This window comes from Saccostrea cucullata, unplaced genomic scaffold (assembly GCF_032062105.1).
Source record: "Saccostrea cucullata isolate Sc308-1 unplaced genomic scaffold, CSIRO_AGI_Scuc_v1 ctg576, whole genome shotgun sequence".
Classification (NCBI taxonomy): domain Eukaryota; kingdom Metazoa; phylum Mollusca; class Bivalvia; order Ostreida; family Ostreidae; genus Saccostrea; species Saccostrea cuccullata.
In genome coordinates, this window is record NW_026919780.1 from 128,035 (window position 1) to 140,554 (window position 12,520).

Below are 12,520 nucleotides of genomic sequence, written 5' to 3' on the forward strand. Positions count from 1 at the left end.
GAGTGGAAGGCTCAAGTGAGCTTAGCAATAGGGAATCAAAGTTTTACATAGATGTATGTAGGAAAAATCTTTAAAAATCTTCTCAAGAACAACTGGGCCAGAAAAGCTGAAACTTATGTGGAAGCATCCTGGGGTAGTGTAAATTCTAAATTGTTCAAATCATGACCCTCGGGGGTTGGGCGGGGCCGCAAAAGGGAATCAAAGATTTACATAACAAGAGGCCCAAGGGCCTTGAATCGCTCTTCTGATAAATTGTACAATCTATCACTTCTATTTGAAGCCTCTAACCTTAAGTATCCTAAGACCCAAGTTGCATCAACTGACAAAGTTTGATGATTCTTAGCCAATAATGACTGAAAATATTTTTAATAATGAAGCTATAAAAAACCATGAGTACATCACAGTGATACAGCAAAACTCGTTTAGTACGAACACGGATATTGCGAATTTACGGATATATCGAAGTTATTTTGGATCCCCAGCTATATAAATTTAATGAACTTCTTATACGGTTATAACGAATTACGGATATAGCGAAGTAATTTCTTAGGTCCCTGTGACTTCATTATAACCGAGTTTTGCTGTATTAAGATTGAAGTTTTCTGAGGACTCAAGATGCATTAATAAACAAAGATTGAAGATTCTAAGCCAATAAGTACTGTAAATGTATTATATTTAGCGCGTACGATATTTGGCGGAAATTGGATTTTGAACAAGTTAGCGTGGATTCGATTCAGCACATATCTTAATGTTCTTCTTAATAGATATATGAGCGAGACATTTAGCGTCGTACTTGAATTAGCGGATATTGCTTTCTGCCAAAAACGCTAAAAAGAATACACAGCCAAATGTAATACGTTTACAGTATTTGAGATATTCAAAAGTAGGTCACCGTGACCTACTTTTTTGTCTACATTCTTTAAAAACCCAAGATACATCAACTGACAAAGTTTGATGATTCTAAGCCAAAAAGTACTTGAGATATTCAAAAGTAGGTCACCATGACCTACTTTTTGATCGATATTCTCTAAAAACTAAAGATGCATCAACAAACAAAGTTTAGTGATTCTAAACCAGTTAGTACCATAGATACTTAAATAAAGCCATAAAATGTCGAAAGTAGGTCACAGTGACCTACTTTTTTGACATCATTCTCCGAAAACCCAAGATATATCAACTTACAAAATTTGATGATTCTAAGCCAATAAATACTGTAGATACTTAAATAAAGCCATAAAATGTCAAAAGTAGGTCACCGTGACCTACTTTTTGGTCATCACTCTCCGAAAACGCAAGACGCATCAACTCACAAAGTTTGATGATTCTAAGCCAATAAATACCTAAGATACTAAAATATAGCCATAAAAAGTCGAAAGTAGGTCACAGTGACCTACTTTTTGAACAACATTCTCTGAAAACCCAAGATGCATCAACTTTCAAAGTTTGATGATTCTAAGCCAAATAAATACCATAATTACTTAAATAAAGCCCTAAAATGTCAAAAGTAGGTCACCATGACCTACTTTCTGTTTGTTACTCTCCGAAAACCCAAGATGCATCAACTCACAAAGTTTGATGATTCTAAGCCAATAACTAGAACTGTCCAAACGGGACAAATACCCCCCGCTGGGTTTTTCAGAGGTAAGTTTTTCCATAATAAAGATATGTATCACACATGAATTATGAAATTTTTCTTCCAGTGACCTTGAAGTTCCCCAAATGACCTTGGGTCAAGGTCATGACACACCTTTGGGTCATGGGCAATCTTTGTCTGAAATGAGAACCTACCAAGTTTATCCATAAGAAAGATATGGACCAGACACAAATTATGAATTTTACTTCCAGTGACCTTGAACTTCTCCAAATGACCTTGGGTCAAGGTAATGACACACCCTAAGGTCAAGGGCAATCTTTGTGTGAAATGAGAAACTACCAAATTTATCCATAGAAAAGATATGGACTGGACACAAATTATGAACTTTTTCTTCCAGTGACCTTGAACTTCCCCAAATGACCTTGGGTCAAGGTCTTGACACACCCTTAGGTCATGGGCAATATTTGTGTGAAATGAGAACCTACCAAGTTTATCCATAAGAAAGATATGGACTGGACACAAATTATGTCTTTTTTTTTCCAGTGACCTTACTTCCCCAAATGACCTTGGGTCAAGGTCATGACACACCCTTAGGTCATGAGCAATCTTTGTGTGGAGTAGTAGATTCTAATGTCCCTCCGTAAGAAAGATATGGACCGGACACGTTTGCACAGACAGACGGACAGACAGACGGACAGACGGACAAGGTGATTCCTATATACCCCCCCAAACTTCGTTTGCGGGGGTATAAATACCTAAGATACTAAAATATAGCCATAAGATGTTGAAACTAGGTCATCGTGACCTATATTTTGGTCGACATTTTTCAAAGTCACAAGATGCATCTGCTGACCAAGTTTGATGATCCTAGGTCTGAAGGTAATCAAAATATGCCTTTTAAACAATTCGAAAACAAATGCCTGCAAAATTCAAAAAGTAGGTCACAGTGACCTACTTTTTCATAAATATGTTTTAAGGTCTCAAGATGCATCAATTGACAAGATTTGATGATTAAAATAAAATAAAAGAGAGTGAGAGAGAGTAATGTGTAATATTTCTAAGACATGCAAGTGGTGCTAAACCTGTCAGTGTCTGAAATAATTGGATTAAATGTTTTAAGAAGAATTCGTCATAAAGTTCAAAAAGTAGGTCACGGTGACCTACTTTTAAGCTGACGTTGTTCAAGGACCCAAAATGCATCAGCTGACAAAGTTTGATGATCATAGGCCTTAAAGTGCCCGAAATATGCCTTCAAATCAATTTGAAAACAAATGCCCACAAAATTTAAAAAGTAGGTCACCATGACCTACTTTTGAGTTAACATGATGTGAAATCCTGAGATGCATCAACTTACAAGACTTGGTGATCCTAGTCCTAATAGTAAGCAAAAGATAAACGTTTTTATTATTTGTAAATTTAGGTCAACTTTGAAGTGACCTTGAGACCATGCCCTTTGCCCGAGGGTCATGCCTTGAACAATTTTTAATCTTCAACATATCCTGATCCTTGTTTGTAAGTTTGGTGAAAATCTGCCTGGTGGTTCTGGAGAAGAAGATTTTTTAGCAACCAGTACTTTTGGTTTTGTTTTCCTGATATCTCCCCTTGTTTAAGGGTCCCAACCCTTATTTTAGTATAAAGGGTAACCCTTGGGCCAAGGATACCCTGTGACAAATTTGACACTGATTGGCCAAGGGGTTCTTGAGTTATGGCCCATATTCTAAAAAGTTAACGCACACCGCACACCACACAAATGGCCATAGCATTAGCTCTTTGAGCCTTTGGCTCAGAAGAGCTAAAAATATATAGGGAAAATCTTTAAAAATCTTCTCAAGAACCACTGGTCTAGAAAAGTGAAACTTATTTGGAAGCATCCTGAGGTAATGTAGATTCTAAATTGTTCAAATCATGACCCCTGGGGATTGGGCTGGGCCACAATAGGGAATCCAAGTTTTACATAGAAATATATAGGGAAAAAACTTTAAAAATCTTCCTTTCAAGAACCACTGGACCAGAAAAGCTGAAACTTATTTTGAAGCATTCTAGGGTAGTATAGATTCTAAATTATTCAAATTATGACTTCTGTAGGTAGGATGGGGCCACAATAGGAAAAATCTTCTCAAGAACCACTGGGCCAGAGAAGATGAAACCCATTTGGAAGCATCCTGGGGTAGTGTAGATTCTAAATTGTATAAATCATGACCCCCAGGGGATAGGGCGGGGCCACTATGGGGAATCAATTTTTTTACATAGAAATATGTAGGAAAATTCTTTAAATTTTTTTTCTCAGGAACTTCTGGGCCAGAAAAGCTGAAACTTATGTAAAAGTATCTTAGGGTAGTGTACGTTTTAAATTGTTCAAATTATGACCCATGGGCTAGGATGGGGTCACGAAAGGTATTACAAGGGAGAAATCTGGTAAAGAACAACATGGTCAAAGGTACTCAGGTGAGCGATGTGGCCCGTGGGCCTCTTGTTTCATCATTAACATCTTTTTTCTCTATATACAAGAGTCGTATTGTCATGCGCCAACCATCGATGTTTAACATTTAAATGCTGTTTGCATATGCATGTGACACCACAGACCTATAATATTTTGTCAGAATATCTAAACGATGATTTCCCAACAGTATGCCAAAAATGATTAGTTTTGATTGAATAGAATTTGAAATATTCAAAAACATAACTTTTTTCTTGGACAACCCTCATATATCCAAAAATTATTCAGACTGATAAAATATGCTTCGGACTGGTAGAATGCATTATTTAGTCATCAGTCCAAATGACTGATAGAAATATTTGGTTTTCGGAAACTCTGAAGTACTAGGCTAGACGAAATACATATTTAAAAGCGTTTTAATAACCAGGAATATTCAAACTAATAATGGAATAATGAAAGGACAATTTCCTCATGGGTAATTTCCCACACAACAGTGTAAGTTTCACAGGGATATTCAAGTTATAAACAGCAATATGCAAATCACGGTATAATCTAAACTATTACTACTACACTAGACATAAATAATGAGCCATAGACACACTCTTACACACACACACACACACACACACACACACAAAAATTTAACAAGTTTAAATCGCAGAGTCAAACGACGTGGATTCTGCCTCAGAGGATTTTCTAAGAAAGTGATGCTTATTGGCCAAAACATGGGTTGAAATAGATGAATAAAGCGATTTGATTGGATGAAACAGTGGTCGGATTTAAAAATAGTACAGCCCGTAATTTGATTGGATAAAAATGACGTAAATAGGTGGCGCTAGCTAGCCACCGATAGAGGGCATTTAAACAGAAATAGAAAACCCCAGGATATGATTGGATAATTAATAGGATCGTCCTCCGGGCAGAACCCATTTTTAAATTTAGCAATTAGACCCTTCCAGTGGAAGATTCCATTATGGTTAAACGTAAATAAACAAAGAGCAAGTAGATACTGAAGAATACAATGTAAATTAATAATAATTAAACAACTTTAATAACACATTAATTTCCTCTTGTAAGTAGACAAGACACAGTTTGGGCAAAACCATGATTTATTATGCAATGTTACAATGGTAAACATAAGTCAATGAAGTAATCATGGGTAATTTCCCAATGCCCAAACTGAAGGAGGTAGGTATGATAGAGTAGAGGAAAAAAAAAAAACATGACATAAATATAATATAGGACAATGACAAACAACACAATTACAAGTAGCAGCTAAGCAAGTACAGTCCATAGGGATCTTGAAGACCTCTGGGACGGTAGCCTCGTCTGAGGGCGTAGCGCGAGCATACATACAGCAAGGGAATCAATCACACGCAAGAGTCAAGGGGATACAGTCTGGAAGGCTGTGGTCATGGGACGGCATGAGAGGGATGTTCGCTTGAGAACCTGGCCGGCACACAAACATCCATAAAATTAAGTTGTCAATGATTATGAATGCACAACAAGGTCTATAGGTGAAGCACAGGTCCTACGGTTAGGGAATCACAGAAACCTGTAGGGTCCCAATAATGTCCGGAGGTAATGAGCCCGGACATCAAATAAATAAAATGGGGATAAACATAAGAAAAAACCATACACACACATTTACACAATAATACCGGGATGCTTCTTGGCAAGCTCAAGAAGGGAGGAAGCGTTGTAATTCTGCACCTAAACGATTGGCAACTTCCAGACGGAAGGAAAGGGAAGGATCTAAATAAGATTTGTAAGCGTCAGATTTCCAGTCCCCTTGGGATTTAATAAGGTCTGCGGGGAGTCTGCATTCTAATGCAAAGGAGGCCCCTCCCCCCTAAAGCTATGCCCGGAGTATTGGGACGGGTCAATGCCCACCAGTGAGAGATTATGTTTCAACATTTTAAGGAAGCTGTTGTAGGTAAGGATATACCATTTCGAGTTAGATTTGTAAGCAAATGCAGGGCATGGTGTTGTAGGGGAGGGGAACAGTTTAAAAACCAGCATTAACATACAGGAGGGGCAGAAGGGAGAATTTGGGATATGAGGGAGCGGTATTAGAAGCGTCCTTTGTGAGTACTGAATTGTCTTTGACCAAGAAATAGAAATGATCGCCCCTTTGGAGTTAAAAAAATAAACTGGACATTAGAACGGGCCATGTGTTTGGCTGGGTCAAATGCTGTCCAAGAAGGGGCTAAGAGATTGGACTTGCGGAAAAAGGAGAAAAAGGCCACCAGACAGGCGGTCCAAAACATTAGATCTAAGGGCTTTTGGAAGTCTAGTTTTTGAAAAAATCAACGCTTGAATTTGTGGGGTAATGGGGAGTTTAGGTGAAGCTTTAACTCCCAAGACTCGCTTTGCACCTTTAAGGGTGTTTATGAGGAAGTGAGATTCTAATGGGTTAGGATACCCAGCTTCAAGGTGAAGTAAGCGTACTACGTACAGGTAGTTTCAGATCGATTGGAAAGACAAATGAAAGGATAAGGATGCTACAAATCTGGCCAAATTTAGGGGAGATATGGGAACTAAGGAAATGTTAAGGGAGTTGCAAAAAGTGATGTAGGCCTGCAAGTAAGAACCATAGGTTTTCTTGGTGGAGACTGCTAGTATGTTACTTCGGAACAAATGGATTCTGGCATCTAGTGAGGCTGGGCTAGTTAAAGGTGTGCCTGTGAAAGAAAACGGAATGTGCGGTGAGATATATGCGATACTCAGCCATGCGAGGGATGGGGAGGGGAGGAGAGGAGAGACAATTGGGTAATAAATTTCTGTTTCTCATGAAGCCTGGAGATAAAGTCTGCTTGGACATTATTTATCCCAGGTATGTGCTTTGCTATAAAGCGAAAGTTATGCGTGGCAGAGAGCCAGAATAAGCTGCATAAACATTTCATTATGACCTGGTTCCGGGATGTACACTTGTTTATCCCTGTTACTGTTACTGAATTGTCTGAGAAAAAGATGACTTTGTGGTTAGCCCAATAGGGGGCCCAACGGTGAGCAGTAATGATGACTGCTAAGAGTTCTTTTTCATTGGAGCAGCTGAAGGGAAGTCAAGGTCCCAATTGCAATAGAACCAATCATTGTTCCAGACTCCCCCTGCACCAGCAGTGCAGGCATCAGTACTGACTGATGTAATTGGCTTCTTGCTTAGCAGCAATGATTTGCCATTAAAGGCTTCGAGGAACCTGTGCCACCAAATGATATCTTGCCTGATATCGGTGGAGATGCGTATCTTATGGGATTTGTGTTTAAGGGCGCAGAAAGCATTGATGATACTGCCCAGGAAAACTCTTCCGCCATAAACAACCGAAGCTGCCCAATTGAGTTTCCCTGCGAGGGATTGGAGCTGCTTTTTAGAGGCACGGCTTCGCCCTAGAAACTCGCTGAGTTCGCATTTAAGTTCTGCTAATTTAGCATGTGGTATCGATACCTAAGAAGGTTAATTTTGTGGTGGGGTCAACCACTTTTTGCCAATTGATGTAAAACCCTAGCCTTTGCAACAGGGAGATTAAGGTTTGGAAAGCTATTTGGCACTTGTATTTGGAGGGTTCACAAATAAAAAAGTCATCTAAGTAAGCCACTATAATGAAACCCCTACGAGCCATCATCCTACATACTGCCTGGGACAACCTGTGAAATATGCTTGGGGCTTCTTTGGAAACAAATGGTAATTTAGAATCGAAAAAATAAGAAGTTTTGTTCCCAATGGTCCATTTAAAGCCAGTGACAGACTTGCTATGCCTGCTTATAGGTACTGAGTGGTATGCGGACTTTAAATCGATTTTGGCCATAAAGGATCTGTGTTTGACTAACTGAGTAGCATCATTGGTATGTAAATTTGTGAGGATCAGAGACGTAGTCATTAACAGCCTGCCCCTTAGGTCGGCTACAGTCATGGATTATACGTACCCCCAACGTCCTTCTTTGGGATAATTCCTAAGGGGCTGACAATAATGGGGGGAGACAGTGCAAGAATGTAATTACCTTCAGCAATTTCGTTAAGAATTTGGTCTGTTGCTTTGTCAAAAAGGTCTGAATTAAGAGAGGAAGGATGATTTTCCATTTCAGCTGGGATAGGGGATAAGGTCGGGTCGATGATGTCAAATCCATTTTTAATTTCTTCAATAATAAAATGTTTGTCGGGGTCTTGGGAAAGCTCTTCTTCCCAGGCAGAGAGGATCAAACCTGAGGTTTTTTGATACGGCATGCTCTGAAGCAGGGTACTTCTCAGAACAGCCCGGTACAGAACACGTATGAGCATACTTTGCCGCACAGTGCAGCTGCGCTTGGCATTGAATCGCCTGCAAATCTCCATCCCCTGAGATGTATGGGAGGCTCGGGGATGAGGGGAAATCCCTATATGGGGTCTTGGGTTTTGTTTGGTTTGATGGGTATACTGAGGGGGAGGGGCATTTTTTGGTCTTAGAAAGACTGTTTGAATGTGGGGGATGTCCGTGCCCCATCTAAACTTGTGTTGATGTTGGTGCTTTCTGTATTCCCTATCATAGAAGTAGACAGATTTTACGTCATGAGTGGTGAAGAGTTGATACACCCTTGTGGTGTATGAGAGATAGTCGAGAATTTGACCTTGGGCTAAGGAATTATCCTGTAACAATTTGTGCAGAATTGCTAGGTTAGCCACAGACCATTGTGAGATGGATAGGGACTCGAGCTTAGATTTTAAGGGACCCGATTTAAAAATTAATTGCCCATCATCATTATCAGAAAGGATTCTTTCCATTTGGAAATTTGCCGTCGAATTAGCGAATTCTGTGATATCTAAATAGCTAGAATTTGCAGATGGGTTTGAAAGTGATTTTAAATAAATTGGGGGGTCTTGTCAAGAAAACATACCTGTATTTTCTAAGGCTTGCACTCCACTTCCACCATAAGACGGGGGCTGATGTCCGGGCTGTTGCGCGGAAGACAACTGTCCGAGAACGTTTCGGATGAAATTGTCCGATGATTGGTCACACAGTGGTGCCGGAGCTTGGGTCGAGGCGGATTGATCCGTCGCGGATGGTCCTGGTGTGCATGGAATACTAGGAGTTTCACTGGGTTGGCTCGTCCCAGCCACGTCGGAAGTCCAAAGAACTGTACCACCCTGGTAGTTACAGCGTCCATGGTAAGTCACGATGGCACGATTAAAACATGTACTTGATCGACCTTGGACGGTCACACGGAACACACACACACAAAAAAAAAAATTTTTAACAAGTTCAAATCACAGAGTCAAACGACGTGGATTCTGCCTCAGAGGATTTTCCAGGAAAGTGATGCTTACTGGCCAAAACATTGGTTGAAATAGATGAATAAAGCGATTTGATTGGATGAAACAGTGGTCGGATTTAAAAATAGTACAGCCCGTAATTTGATTGGATAAAAATGACTTAAATAGGTGGCGCTAGCTAGCCACCGATAGAGGGCGTTTAAACAGAAATAGAAAACCCCAGGATATGATTGGATAATTAATAGGATCGTCCTCCGGGCAGAACCCATTTTTAAATTTAGCAATTAGACCCTTCCAGTGGAAGATTCCATTATGGTTAAACGTAAATAAACAAAGAGCAAGTAGATACTGAAGAATACAATGTAAATTAATAATAATTAAACAACTTTAATAACACATTATAAATGATTTTGCATATTTTTAGGTCACCCGAGTAAACTCAGGTGACCTATTGCTATCCGTTTTCATCCCTTGTTTGTCGTGCTTCGTATTTGTTGGAAAAGCACCAAATTATCACATTTTTAGCTCACCTGAGCCGAAGGCTAAAGTGAGCTTTTCTGATCAAAATTTGTCCGTTGATTGTCGTTGTTGTTGTCGTCATTGTCATAAACTTTTCACATTTTCATCTTTTTCTCAAGAACCACTAGGCCAATTTCAACTAAGCTTGCCACAAAGTATCCTAAGGTGAAGGGGATTCAAGTTTGTTCAAATAAAGGGCCAAGCACTCTTCAAAGGGGAGATAATTATGAATTAATTAATGACATATTTTAAAAATCTTTTTAAGAATTATTGGGCCAGAAAAGATGAAACTCATATGGGAGCATAAGCAGGTAGTGTAGCTTCAAGTTTTATCATATCATGACCCCTGGGGTAGGGTGGGGCCACAGTGGGGGTATCAAAATTTAACATAAGAATACATAGGAAAAATCTTCTCAAGAACAGCAAAGCCAGGATTGGTCATAGTTAAATGGAAGTATCCTCTGGTAGTGTAGATTCGAGTTTATTCAAATCATGACCCCCCCAAAGTTAAACATAGAAATAATAGGAAAATCTCTTCTCAAGAACAGCAAAGCAGTGATTTGTCATAGTTATATTGAAGCATCCTCTTGTAGTGTAGATTCAAGTTTGTTCAAATCATGACCCCTGGGGCAAGGGTGGAGCCATAATGTGTGATCAAAATCTTAAAGATTACATAGAAAAATTCTTTAAAATTCTTCTTCACAAGAACAGCAAAGCTCTGATTAAGGTTTTCAGTCTTCACGGAAGACCTTATAGTGATTCTACTGTTTCTTCTTCTTTTTATTATTATTAAGGTCTTCCGTCTTCAACGGAAGACCTTATTGTTTTCGTTCGGTTTCTTTTTCCCTATTATTATTATTCTTACCGATTTTGTGCATGCGATTTCTCGTAAACTACTGGGCCGATTCTCATGAAACTTTCACATCCAATAGATACTGATCTGAACCTTATTGGAAATTTTTTTCGTTGAAGTCTTCACTTCCGGTCATGAGATATGGACAATTTCCTGATTTTAAAATGGAATTTTTTCACCACGAAGTAGCAAAAACTGCTTAAGATATGAACTGGAGACTTATTGAAGATGATAGTTCATGACATATAGCTTTGCAGAATCACCTTTTTGTGCGTCGTCAGTACTTCTGATTGCTAACGGAAGTGAATCTTAAAAACGTAATTTTTAAATTTTTGTGTTTTTTAATTTTTTTCTTTGGCTTAAATAGAGACTCTTTTGCGGATGCAAAATATGTAATTTGTTTTAAAATCGAAATAGCCAATCTCGAGATATTTGCATTTGAAAATTTGAAGCGGCGATCCCAATGGCTAAATGGTTAGCGCGTCGGATTTTCACGCTTTCGACCAGGGTTCGATCCCCCGTCTATCCACATTTTTATTTCACTTTTTCACCTCGAATTTTCGATTTTTTTTTACAGAATTGGACGGAAGACCTCCTTGTTGCTCGCAACGAGATCGTTTCTAGTTCTTTTTATTACTTTTTTGACTTTCTAATTTTGTGCACGCGATTTCTTGAAGACTACTGGATAGAATTACATGAAATTTTCAGAAAAGATGTGTCGTAACATGAACTTGATCTATCTGAGCGATTTTTTGGAAATTCCCTTTTGGTGCCAAGTTACGGGACATTTCCTGATTTTAAAATGACATTTTGTCCGCAGTTAACCTCTAGAACGGTAAAAGATATCAATGTGAAACTTTCAGGGATTATAGATCGTGATATTCACTTTCCAGGACGCGACCTTTCGTTCGTCGTCAATACTTCCGGTCGTTACGACAAGCGAATTAAAAAAATAGTATTTTCTAACTTTTTAATTTTTCAATATTTTTCATAGCTTTTTGGAATGGTTATAGAGACCCTTCTGAAAAAGCTAAATATATAATTTGTTTGAATATTGGTAAATCTCAACTCTAGATATAAACATTTAAAAGTCTGAAGCGTGTCCAAAATTGCGGCTGTCTCTGTCAACTTCGCCATTTCGCAAGTCGGGGCTTATAAAGGCAGCAGAGCGTTCACTTAAACAAAACTAACATAAGGATAGATGTAATGTAAAAGACTACTTGGATTGTCGCGTAGTAGTTACGTTGCAATTCTGTGTCAAACTGAAACTTAATCGCCGTTTCACTGCTTTAGTATTACTTGGCTAGATACGATATGTAATGCGTACAATGTGTTAAATATACTTTCTAAACCTCGAAATAAGATATAGGTGATACGAACGTTCTATTTTTTTTTTTTATTTCATTGAAGCAATCACACCTATTTAAATGAACACTACAAATAAAAGACGCGAATATTTATTCGCGGCATCTGGCGCAAAATTATGAATAGTGACCCACTTTTCATAATTCTAGACTGATGTACTGTTGTAGAAGTATAAACAAAGTAAATTAAGAGCAGAGCTCCAAATAGCGTAATGTATAGGTTGTTGGATTTTCACGCTGGCCTCTCAGGTTCAATCGCCCGTGTGTCAAAGTTTTCTTATCCACATTTCAGCTCAATTTTACATGGAATATTTTCCAGAATCGGACGGAAGACCTCTCGTTGCGAGCAACGAGATCGTTTCTAGTTGTTCATATAATTGTTTATATTGGAGCATCCTCAGGTTTTAAAGATTCAAGTTTGTTCAAATCATGACACACAGGGGTTGAAAGGGGCCACAATGGGTGACCAAGGTTTTACATGGAAATGCTTATGAAAAATTGTGAAAAG

At 38.7% G+C, this 12,520-nt stretch overlaps 1 pseudogene; it reads right to left on the minus strand.

The window, feature by feature from the left end:
• Positions 1 to 5,652: 5,652 nt before the first annotated feature.
• LOC134237974 (uncharacterized) lies at positions 5,653 to 8,787 on the minus strand (annotated as a pseudogene).
• Between the last annotated feature and the right edge of the window lie 3,733 nt (positions 8,788 to 12,520).